General features: G+C 44.1%; 1 protein-coding gene across 1 annotated transcript in view; it reads right to left on the minus strand.

Moving 5' to 3' along the window:
• LOC147107099 (protein kinase C-binding protein NELL1-like) overlaps window positions 1–12163 on the minus strand; it is a 974256-nt gene that overhangs the window by 344891 nt on the left and 617202 nt on the right. The gene's annotated exons all lie outside the window — the stretch shown is intronic.

A 12163-nucleotide genomic window follows, 5' to 3' on the forward strand; every position in this document is an offset into this window, starting at 1 on the left:
GAATCAATGTTGCACAAAGATATTTCAAATTCAGATGCAACCTCAATTACCCACCCAATGGATGCTTGAAGTGCAGCTGATCAAAGGTCTGACCCAAATCTCTGACTTGACCTCAAGTGGCGGCAGCCCAGCAGTTAAAATACGTCGAGCAAAAGACATAACCAAACCCAACCTGAGCCCCCAACCAAGTTAACCTGAAGGATTCTATGCAGCATGCTTTCTTCTTGACATTTTTTTTAAGGCAGCCCATCAAAAGATATGCCCCAACCTGAGACACCTGAAAACCCAACCCAGCCTTACCCAAAGTGGGCATCGAACTTTCTTTGACGACCACATAAGGCCAAATCTGAGGTGGCAGCCCAAAGATATGACCAGTCTCAGGTTCCTGGACAATCACAAATACAGATAATCGAGACTCCATTGGAGCTGATAATGCTATTACTCCTACTACACCTGTTAGCACTAGCGTTACTACTGCTGCTGTTCCTACTATTACTGTAAAAACAACTGGGGGGGGGGGGGGGAGAAAATAATAATAATAATTTGGTATATGGGTTTTACCCGCTTCAAAGCCACAGCCTGGAATGACATAATGTTAACAAATTTAGCAAAGCACTCTGTAAAATATCACAAGTGAAGAAAATGTTTTTACCTCATTAGAACTCAATTTACCAATTTGAATTATTTACAGGCTTCAAGCAATGTTTGTATTTGTCCAAGAAATTGAATTTATGCAACAACTTTATTTAATAAGCTAACCTGGTGACAGTTATATATATTTATATACAAGACTTGTGAAGTTTTAAAGCTAATTACATGATGCGATGGATCAATCACTGTTACTATGGCAATCATTTCAGAAAGGCTGGAAGTCTGAATGCTTTAAGGTGTTGCACTCAACACCTGAAATGCTATAACACATAGAGCACCAGAATATGTCAGTGATTATATTTAAAAGAGAAAGAGAAATAAATGTTGGCGGAAATACATTTAAAGGGTTTGGATGGTGTCATAAACCACAGATGCAAAGATTCATTGCCAGCTGTACTCTGCTTAGTTTAGTTGTGTTTACTTTATTACCAGTGTGCTCATCTTCTGTGCCTGCTTGTCTGTTAGTTTTTCTGGGCAGCCTTTGCACTGTATGACAGGAAGGTGGTGTAATTTCCAACCTTATGCCATTGCAGGAAGAACTGATTTCACTGAGATAGCATATATTATTTTAGAAGTATAACACTGCATATACTGATTTACAAAAGATATAATACTGCTGTATATAAAGTCATGTCATTACAATTGAACTTGATGTTTCATCTGTATTGACATGTGAACTGTGAAAGTTTCACACAAATGAATTTAGTTAGATATTATAGCAGTTAGCATTGCCAAGCAAACACTCTCAGCTGTGTGTTTGAGCAGAGGGATCTGAGAGTACAAGTTCACAGAACATTAAAGGCAACACCTCAGGGTTATAAGGCTGTGAAGAAAAGGAATATAATTCTAGTTTTAGCTCAGGTGTATAGAATGTAAAAGTCAAGAGGTAATGATGAAACCATAGAATGAAATCTCAGTTCGAGTAATGCATGCAGTATTGGGCTCCCGACTACAGGAAGGATATTGAGGCTTTAGAGAGGGTTCATTGCAGACACAGTAGGGTGCTGTCTGGTATGAGGTAATCGAAATACACAAAGAAACACTTGACATACTTGTGTGTCCTTTTCGTTAAAACAATGAAGATTACAGGGTGACATAGTAGAAGTGTTTAAAATTATGAAAGAATGTGACAGGGAGATAGAAGCAAACTGTTTCCAGCAGTTGAGGGGTCAAGAACAAGGGGCCATAGATACATGATTAAATGTAAGAGATGTAGAACCGAGGGCAAAAAAAACTTCTTCACAGAGTTGTAGAATTCAATTCCAGGATTAGTGGTCGAGGCAGAAACGATGTCAACATTCAGATTGGATAGTTGGATGAAGGTAAAACGGTTGAATGGACTTGGGAACAGGGTGGGTAAATGTGATTAGATCTATTTACTCACATGGAGGGTAAACACTGACACACACCGGTTGGGCCGAATGGCCTGTTCCCATGTTCTACCTTCTATACATTAGTATAGTGGTGAACATTTATTAGCCTCCGCAAGAATATTTATTTAGCTGATTCAAGCATTATTTTCCTGCTTTGTTGGCAGAATTTTTGCAATTACTTTGATTATGGCAAAACTCTGCACCTAACTATGCCTGTTATTATTATTTCTTGTGTAATGCCCTCCAGCGATTTTATGAGAAAATATTAAATCCACAAAATAACAATTGCAAACTGGAGTTTCTGTAGAGAATTACTGGAGCCTTTATTTTTCAGGGAAATGTGGTTGCTATTGACACTAGGAGCTGGAAACTCCATTCAGTTCCAAATTTTGTTAATGTTAATAAGGGAGAAACAGGGAACTTTGTGACAGTCACTGACCTCATCTCCTCTGGAGATCTTCCCTCCATGGCTGTCAACCTCATAATCCCCCAACTCTGCACACCCCACTTCTACCTCCTTCCCTAGATCCACAAACAGGGCTGCCCTGGTAGACCCATCGTTTCAGCCTGTTCTTGTCCCATGGAACTGATTTCTTCCTATCTCGACTCTATTTTTTCGCCCCTTGTCCAGTCCCTTCCCACTTACATTCGCGACTCTTCCGACACCCTCCGCCACTTTAACAGCTTCCAGTTTCCTGGCCCAAACTGTCTCCTTTTCACTATGGACGTCCAATCCCTCTACACCTCCATCCCCCACCAGGATGGCCTGAGGGCACTCTGCTTCTTCCTTGAACAGAGGCCCAACCATTCCCCATCCACCACCATCCTCCTTTGCCTGGCTGGACTTGTTCTCACATTGAACAACTTCTCCTTTAACTCCACTCATTTCCTCCAAATCAAAAGTGTTGCTATGGAAACCCGCATGGGCCCTAGCTATGCCTGCCTTTTCGTGGGATATGTGGAACATTCTTTGTTTCAGTCCTACTCAGGTCCCCTCCCTCACCTCTTTTTCCGGTACATTGATGACTGTATTGGTGCCGTTTCCTGCTCTTGCCCTGAACTAGAAAATTTCATTCACTTTGCTTCCAATTTCCATCCTTCCCTCACCTTCACATGGTCCATCTCCGACTCTTCCATTCCCTTCCTCGATTTCTCTGTCTCCATTTCTGGGGATAGGCTATCAACAAACATCCACGATAAGCCCACTGATTCCCACAGCTACCTGGACTACACTTCCTTCCACCCCGCTTCCTGTAAGGACTCTATTCCATTCTCCCAGTTTCTCCGTCTCTGCTGCATCTGTTCTGGCGATGCCATCTTCCATACCAGTGCTTCCCACATGTCTTCCTTTTTCCTCAACCGAGGATTCCCCTCTACCGTGGTTGACACGGCCCTTGACCGTTCCATTTCCCACACTTCTGCTCTCAGCCTTTCCACTCCCTCCCAGAACCAAGATAGGGTTCCCCTTGTCCTCACCATTCACCCCACTAGCCTCCACATTCAACAGATCATCTTCTTCCACCGCTCCCTCCGCAACACCCTGGTCCACACCTCAACCACCCCCAACAGCCCCTCCCCTCCCCACGGCACCTTCCTGTGCAAGCACAGGAGATGCAACACCTGCCCTTTTATCTCTTCCTTTCCTACTGTCCCGGGCCCCAAACACTCCTTCCAGGTGAAACAGTGATTTACTTGTACTTCTTGCAATTTAGTATACTGTATTCACTGCTCATGGTGTGGACTCCTCTACATTGGGGAGAGCAAATGCAGATTGGGTGACTGCTTTGCGGAACACCTCCGTTCAGTCCCTGAGGGTGACGCCGAGCTTCCGGTCGCTTATCACGTTAATTCTCCGCTCCCACTCTGACCTCTCTGCCCTCGGCCTCTTACACTGTTCCAATGAAGCTCAACGTAAGCTCAAGAACAGCACCTCATCTTTCGATTAGGCACTTTACAGCCTTCTGGACTCAACATTGAGTTCAACAATTTCAGACTATAACCCCCGCCCCTATTTTTTCAGGCGGCAGCTGTTGATGATTCTGCCATCGCCATGGCAACAGTTAACCACTCCTGCCTTCCACCCTATCACAGACCGGTCCTTTTGTTCTTTCTTCCCCTCCCCCCTTTCCCTGCCTCTGCACCTGCTTAAAACCTGTTACATCTCTAACTTTTTCCAGTTCTGACGAAAGGTCATCGACCTGAAACGTTAACTCTGTTTCTCTCTCCACAGATGCTGCCTGGCCTGCTGAGTGTTTCCAGCATTTTCTGTTGTTAATTCAGATTTCCAGCATCCGCAGTATTTTTGCTATTGTAACTTTGTGACAGTCATTGATTTAGTGATGAGTATTTCCCCTCGGAGACAGTAGTTTGCAGGCACTCAAATCTCTTCAACTATCACAGGATCTGTTCCCAATTATTCGGACAGAAGCAAATTCATCTGTCTGCAACTTAGTGCAACTTCTGCTGGTAACGTAGGATGGGTGTTTCCGGACAGGGAGCGGCTTGGGTTGGGGATCCCCCACTGGCACACGGCCGGCAGGGTAATCTGCACCCCTGGTGTCGGCCTGCCTTTTTCTACCACAAGACTCCTGAGGCACTGAGAGCTTATCAGTTTTTCACGCTTCCCTCTCCACTTAGCTATCCTGCTTTAACTATTCACGCATTCTCTGGGCCTCATATATGTATTTTATTTCTCTAATTCTCAGCATGCCTCTTTATCTTAGGCTATTATCATTTTTGTCATCTCCTATTCGCCACCTAATCACAAAATTTTCACTTGCCAACGTGGAATTTACATCGATCTACCTGAGCACAAGTAGATCTATGGTACTGGTGAAGAGATCGCAAAGTCTCTGTTTGAAGAATGGACTCAGTCGAGAATATTTTTGTGGACTTTATGGGCTGAGGGTGTTTTCCCTGTGGTGGGATCGCCCTGTGCAAATGCGTGGGGGACTGGTTTGTTAAAACTCCAGAGAACGCATGGCAGTTGGCTGTGACAAAAGAACTGTCAGTCATCCAGAATGTATGGGTTCGCCCGACAGTCCTGGAAAAAGGAAGGGGGCCATTAAACTTGAACTTATTAGAAAGCCACTCTAATATGCAAAAGCACTTCTCACCTCCATCTCAGAAGAGAAGCAGAACAATGAACCCACTGGCCTCAGCCAGCCGAAAAGGAGCCAGTTTTTTTCCCCAACACAAAGACCATGTCCCAGACTTAGGGCCATTAATCCAATCACGGAATACTCATGGGTCCGATGATGGCCCATCACTGATTAAGCACTGGAGTGCTTAGAAACAAAAGGATTTTAAAGATTGGTGGGAAAGATATGGGTAGCAAGACTCCTATAAGGATAGACCCATTCCCACCATTCTTTCTCTCTCTCGCTCCCTGCTCCAATAAGACCGAACTAACAAGAAGTACCAGAGAAGCCGACGAGCGGAGCGATCGAAACCGACCGTGTGTGGGGGTAAGTATAGTCTCGAGTGTCCCAAGCTGGTAACCCGTGAGCTGTAAGGGCTCAGAGTTTTCTCAGAAGTGAAGTTTTTGGGCTATTCCGAGGGTGGAAGCTTCATTTGGTTCAGCCAGGCGAAGGGGTTTATGCGACTGGGTAATTCGTTGGTAGGGGTGGAATTATAGTCCACCATAGCAACAAGGGAATTACTGCTTGTTATAGTCCCCAGTTTTGTACTGTACATATGTTGATTGTAACCTGGATTTTATTCTCCACAGAGACAGTGATTTTGTTTAGTAGTGCATGTTTTAGCCAGTGTATGTTAGACCAAATAAATATAAGTTTGATTTTTCACCAAAGCATTCCTGTCCGTGACTTATTTCATTTACACTCTGAATAATAATTCCCGGGTATAGAACTTTCGTAAGGCGGGGGCGATTCGAACCGTCCGTCTAGCAATTGGGCTAGGATCAAAAACCGCTTACACTGCAGTGAGAAAATCCCATTTCTGCACCCTCAAAACACAGCCCACGACGTCCCCGCGAGTTTCTTTGCACTTTCTGAGCCTTCCTGCAATCCGCCAGCTGAGTCGCCACTGACCACATTGGCATAGGTAAGAGGGCGAGCCTGGCAGCTCCCAAGTTTCCTGGGTTTGCACGGCTACTGCACTCTGGGTAACTTAGACTGCGATAAATGAGGCTCAGCCGCTGCCAGGACCACCTGCTCAAGGTGGAAGTGAGGAGCTTGTGCGCTTGAACAGTCTGGAAACTTTATTGAGTGATTTCTCCTTCACTGCTACATTGGCAGCATCCTTTTTTGTTTTTGCCTTTTTTTTCCGTCCATGTGCCTGCACTCGATTCTTGCAGAGAGTCAGCCCAATGCAAGATTTTTGGTCCCCGCCCCGCCGCCCCCCCCCCCCCTGCCACCAGTCAGGACATCTCAGGAGTAGGTCAGCAAACCACTCTCTGCCATTAGCACGGCGGAGGAGGAGCAGCAAAGGATGAAGCTAGGGAGAGTCAGGTCCCATTCAAAGAGGATGCAGCCCACCAGGTACTCGGCATCTCAGGACCTCTCTTGAAGAGCTCTGCATCAGAAGAGTGAACTTTATCAAATAGGCGAATGGACATATCTGTGACCTGCAGCTACGCTCATCTTCCCGCACTGCTCCCTCAGGCTGTAAAGGTGACCAACACCCTCAGCTTCTACGGCAAAGGTTCAATCCAGGCAGCCACAGGAGATCTTACATAGAATTATACAGAATTTACAGCACAGAAACAGGCCATTCGGCCCAACTGGTCTGTGCTGGTGTTTATGCTTCTCTTGAATTCTTTATTGGATTTATTAGTGACTATCTTATACTAATTGCCCCTAGTTTTGGACTCCCCCACAAATGGAAACATCTTCTCTACAACGACCCTTTGTAAATTTAAAGACTTTTATTAGGTCTCAACCCCTCAGCCTTCTCTTTTCTAGATCTCTGCAATATCAGCCAGGCAGCATGAATTCCTTGCTTTTGTACTCTATTCCTCTATTAATAAAGTCAAAGCTCTCATATGCTTTTTTAACAACATTCTCAACTTATTCTGCCACCTTCAAAGATTTCTGTACATACAGCCCCAGGTCTCTCTGTTCCTGCACCCCCTTTAAAATTGTACTATTTAATTCCTATCGTCTCACCTCATTTTTCCTGAAGTGCACCACTTCACATCTTTTGTCACTTCTTTGGATTTTTTTGCGTTAAATTTCATCTACCATGTATCTGCCCATTTCAGCAGTCTGTCTGTCTGTCCTCCTGAAGTCTGTTACTATCCGCCTCATAGTTTACTACATTTCCAAGTTTCATATGATCTGTAAACACTGAAATTATGCCCAGTATACCCAAGTCCAGGTCATTAATATATATCAAAAAGAGCAGTGGTTCTAATACCGACCCCTGGGAAACACCACTGTATACCTCCCCCCAGTCTGAAAAACAACCGTTCACCACTGCTCTCTGCTTTCTGTCCCTTAGCCAATTTTGTATCCAAGATGCCACTGTCCATTTAATCCCATGGGTTTTAATTTTGCTAACAAGTCTATTATGTGGTTCTTCATTAAACGCCTTTTGAAAATCCATATACACAACATCCACCGCACTACCTTCATCAACCCTTTCCATTACTTCATCAAAGATCTCAATTAAGTTATTCAAACACGATTTGCCTTTAACAAATCCGTAGTGACTTTCATTTATTAGCCCATGCTTTTCCAAGGGCTAATTGATTTTCTCCCAGATTATTATCTCTAAGCGTTTCCCCACCTCCGACATTAGGCTGACTGGCTTGTAATTGTTGGATTTACCCCTCTCCCTTTTTTTGAACGGGGTATAACATTTGCAATCCTCCAGTCCTCTGACACCACCACCATACTTAAGGAGGATTGGAAGATTGTGGCCAGAGCCTCTCCAATTTCCACCCTTGCTTCCCTGAGTAACCTAGGTTGCATCCCATCCGGACCGGGTGACTTTTCTACTTTGAGGATTGCCAACCTTTTAAGTATTTATCTATTTTTATCCTATCCAATATCGCTATTGCCTCCTCCTTTACTGCTACATTGGCAGCATCCTCTTCTCTAGTGAAGACAGATGTCAAGTACTCATTTACATACCTCAGCCATGCCCCCTGCCTCCACAAGATGTTCTCAGTCCCTAATCGGCCCAACCCTTCCTTTGACTATCCTTTTACCATTTCTGAGTTTATAAAAGGCTTTTGGATTCCATTTTGTGTTACCCGCTAATCTGTTCTCATTTAGGGTACTGAATTTGGATGATCAGCCATGATCGCATTGAATGGCGGAGCAGGCTCGAGGGGCCGAATGGCCTACTCCTGCTCCTATCTTCTATGTTTCTATGTTTCTATACTGTCTCTTTGTCCCTCTTATTCTCACTTTAAGATCTTCTCTGTAATTTCTATATTCAGCTTAGTTCTCTACTATATTATGAACCTTACAATTGTCATAAGCCTCCTTTTCTGTCACATTTTAACCTCAGAGCTCTAGCTTTGGATGCTCTTCCTTTCTCCCTTGTGGGGATGTGTCTAGCCTATACCCGATCTATTTCCTATTTGAAGGCCTCCCATTGTTCAATTATTGTTTTAGCTACCAATTTTTGATTCCAATCCACCTGGGCAAGATCCCTTTTCAATTCACTAAAGTTAGCTCTCCTCCATTTAAGTATTTTTACACTTGATAGTACCATGTCTTTTTCCATCACTATTGATGATATTATGATCACTGTTCCCCAAAATGCTCTCCCACTGAAATATGCTCCACTTGCCCTACTTCATTCCCCAGAACTAGATCCAGCACTACGTCCTTCCTCGTTGAGCTGGAAACACACTGATCAAGAAAGTTCTCTTGTACACATTTCAGAAATTCTTCCCCCTCTTTGTCCTTTACAATGTTACTATCCCAGTCTATATTAGGATAATTGAAGTCCCCCATTATCACTACTCTGTAGTTCTTCCAGCTTTGTGTAATTTGCCTGCAAATTTGCTCCTCTATCTCCTTCCCACTATTTGGTGGCCTATAGTATACACCTAGTGGTGTAATAGCTCCTCTATTGTTCCTTAATGCTAACCAAACAGATTCGGTGTTTGAGCCCTCAACTACATCATCCCGCTCCAGTGCTATAAAAGTTTCCTTGATCAATACTGCCACCCCCTCCGTTTTTTCCCCTTCCCTTTCTTTCCTGAATACCTTGTAGCCAGGAATATTAAATTCCTAATCCTCCCCTCTAAGGTCTCTGTTATTGCCACTATATCAGAGTCCCATGTTGTGACTTGTGCCTGGAGCTCACCAACCTTATTTACCACGTGCCGTGCATTTACGAACATGCACTCCAAACCCATCTTAGACTGCTTCGCACCTAATCCCACCTCTTTCTGGATTTTTTTTTTAAACTGTAGTGCTATTTGCGTCTCGCTGTCCTCTATGCACCTTGTTTCTCCTCTCTATTGCTTCATCCTGGTGCCCACCCCCCTGCCAAATTCATTTAAACCCTCTCTTTGCTTTGGTTTCAGAGTTACGTGGTACCTGGCTTCCTCAAGGTCCTGATGGCACCCACATTGTACTGAGGTTCCTACTGACTACCACTCAGCTACCTCAACAGGAAGGGATTTCATCCCCTCAGTGTCCAGAAGCTGCATGACGACAACAACAACTTGTATTTATATAGGGCATTTAGCCTAGTAAAACATCCCAAGGTGCTTCATAGGGGGGGGTTATCAAACATAATTTGTCACTGAGTGTCTTATAGCAGGAGAGAGAGGTAGAGAAGCGGAGGTTTAGGGAGGGAATTCCAGAGCTTAGGGTCTTGGCAGCTGAAGACGCGGTTGACAACGGGGCGATGATCAAAATCAGGGTTGCGCAAGAGGTCAGAATTGGAGGAGCACAGAGATTTTGGAGGGTTGTAGGGGCAGAAGCAGGTTACAGAGATAGGGAGGGGCGAGGCCATGGAGGGATTTTGAAAACAAGGATGAGAATTTTAAAATCGAGGCGTTGCCGAACCGGAAGCCAATGTAGGTCAGCGAGCACAGGGGTGATGGGTGAACGGGACTTGGTGCGAGTTAGGAAGAAGTTTCCTCCAGGTCAACACCCAAGATGCAGGGAGTTGCCATGATGCCTTCAACCTTTCATCGTTCGGGTCTTCCTGACCTCTTCAGGGAAGAGAATCATATCCAGCAATGGCTTCTGGCCAATAAAGCACATCCCCTGCTCCCATGGCTGATGACTCCAATCAGATCTGCAGTCTGTGCTTCCATTGAGATGCTCCCTCTTTTACCTGTTTCTCCCCAGTCTGCTGCTGAAGAATACAGGCTGAACCATCTTTTAAAGGGCAGCACAGGGGTTTCCAGGTAGTTCAGCTGCTCCATCCATTTTACACCAATGTGAATGCAAATGAGCAGGGTACCAGTGAGCGCAATTTATTTTTGATGGGGTAACAGCGATTTCGAGGAAATTCTAGGCCTGTGTCTGTGAACTAGTTCAATCCATTCGTGTACTTCACCAATACGCGTGGTGCTCTCTTGAACTCCAACAGCTGCACAGAACATGATCATTCCAGGCTTCTGCCTACTGCAACCCCTGCATTATGCAAATACTGCTTACAACACCAACAGCAGATCCAAATAAATACCTTGCGTGTAGCTATCTACAGACGGTTGATGAACAGTCCCACTGACACCTATCTGATCACCCATGAACATGAGAAAAGAAGTGTCCGAATGATAGCGTCTCTTTCTCACTCTGTTCCATCTACATTGGAGACTTGCAACACTTCTTACAAGTAACAAATTCAGGTTTTCCACACTCTCAATGTTGTTTTCATCACCACCATCACACAGAATATGTCCTTAATACAGAACAGTCTGATAAGGAAGCATTGCGTTTTGTTCCACTTTTGATTTATTTTTTCCGGCCTCCATTCCTAATTGTGCCTTGAATTTTTTTATTAGTATATGCTCCTTTGGGAAGGGTTGTTCTGATTTAATTCATCAGTGGTATGGATGCAAGCTAATATATTTAAGGCACCCTTGAAAGTTCAGCAACCATGCCTTTCCTCAATAATCAATTGAAAGTAAAAGCAGCGAGAAACACTTAAAAGATTGACTTGTGACAATTGTGAAGAAATTGCTTTTCAACAAGCAGCACAGAATGCGTAGGAGGTAAAAGCTTCTACTTCCATCGTGCTATTTCTGTTTAGAGCTGCCTTATGAGCATTTTTACTGTGTTATTCCTAAATAGAATCAAATCAGAAAACAATGCTCACCTTATTCATCTCTTTACATATATACATAAGGAAAAAGCATCAGGCTATAAACGGAAGGGATTACGTCACAGCACTGGAACATGGGAACAAGAGCAGGCAATTCAGCCCCTCGAGCCTTTCCCACCATTCTATTAGATCATGGCAGAAATGGACCTCAACTCCATTTACCCACCTTTTTATCCTCATCCTTTGATACCCTTACCTAATGAAAATCTATCGATCTCAGTCTTGAAAAGTTCAATTGACCCAGCATCCATAGCCTTTTGGAGGAGAGTTTTTTTTCCCCCAGACTTGTGTGAAAAACTGCTTCCTGATTTCTCTGCTAAATGGCCCAGCTCTAAATTCAAGATTATGCCCCCTTGTTCTGAATTCCCTCACCAGAGGAAATCATTTCACTCTGTCTACCTTATCAAATGCCTTTATCATTTCAAAAACCTTGATTAGCTCACCCCTCAACATTCTAAACTCAAGCGGATACAAACTAAGTTTATGCCGCCTGTCCTCATAATTTAGCCCTTTAGGCCTCAGTATTATTCTGCTGAATCTGCGCTGCAACCCCTTTCAAGGCCAATATATCCTTCCTGAGGTGCGGTGCCCAAAACTGAACACAGTACCCCAGATGGGGTCTGAGCAAGGCTCTATACTTAAATCCTTAAAACCTACCTCTTTGACCAAGCTTTTGGTCGTCTGTCCTGACAGCTGCTTCTGTGGCTCGGATACAATATTTTTTTATTGCTAACGCTCTTGCTAAGCGCCTTGGGACGTTTTGCTACGTTAGAGGTGCTATATAAATGCAAGCTGTTGTTTTTATACAACTGAAGCATCACAAGAAGTTACTGAGATCACTGGAAGCTCTTCAGGAAAGCTGGAGCAACACAAAT

This window comes from Somniosus microcephalus, chromosome 15 (genome assembly GCF_052327205.1).
Source record: "Somniosus microcephalus isolate GS21.2 chromosome 15, FLI_Smic_1.0, whole genome shotgun sequence".
NCBI lineage: Eukaryota > Metazoa > Chordata > Chondrichthyes > Squaliformes > Somniosidae > Somniosus > Somniosus microcephalus.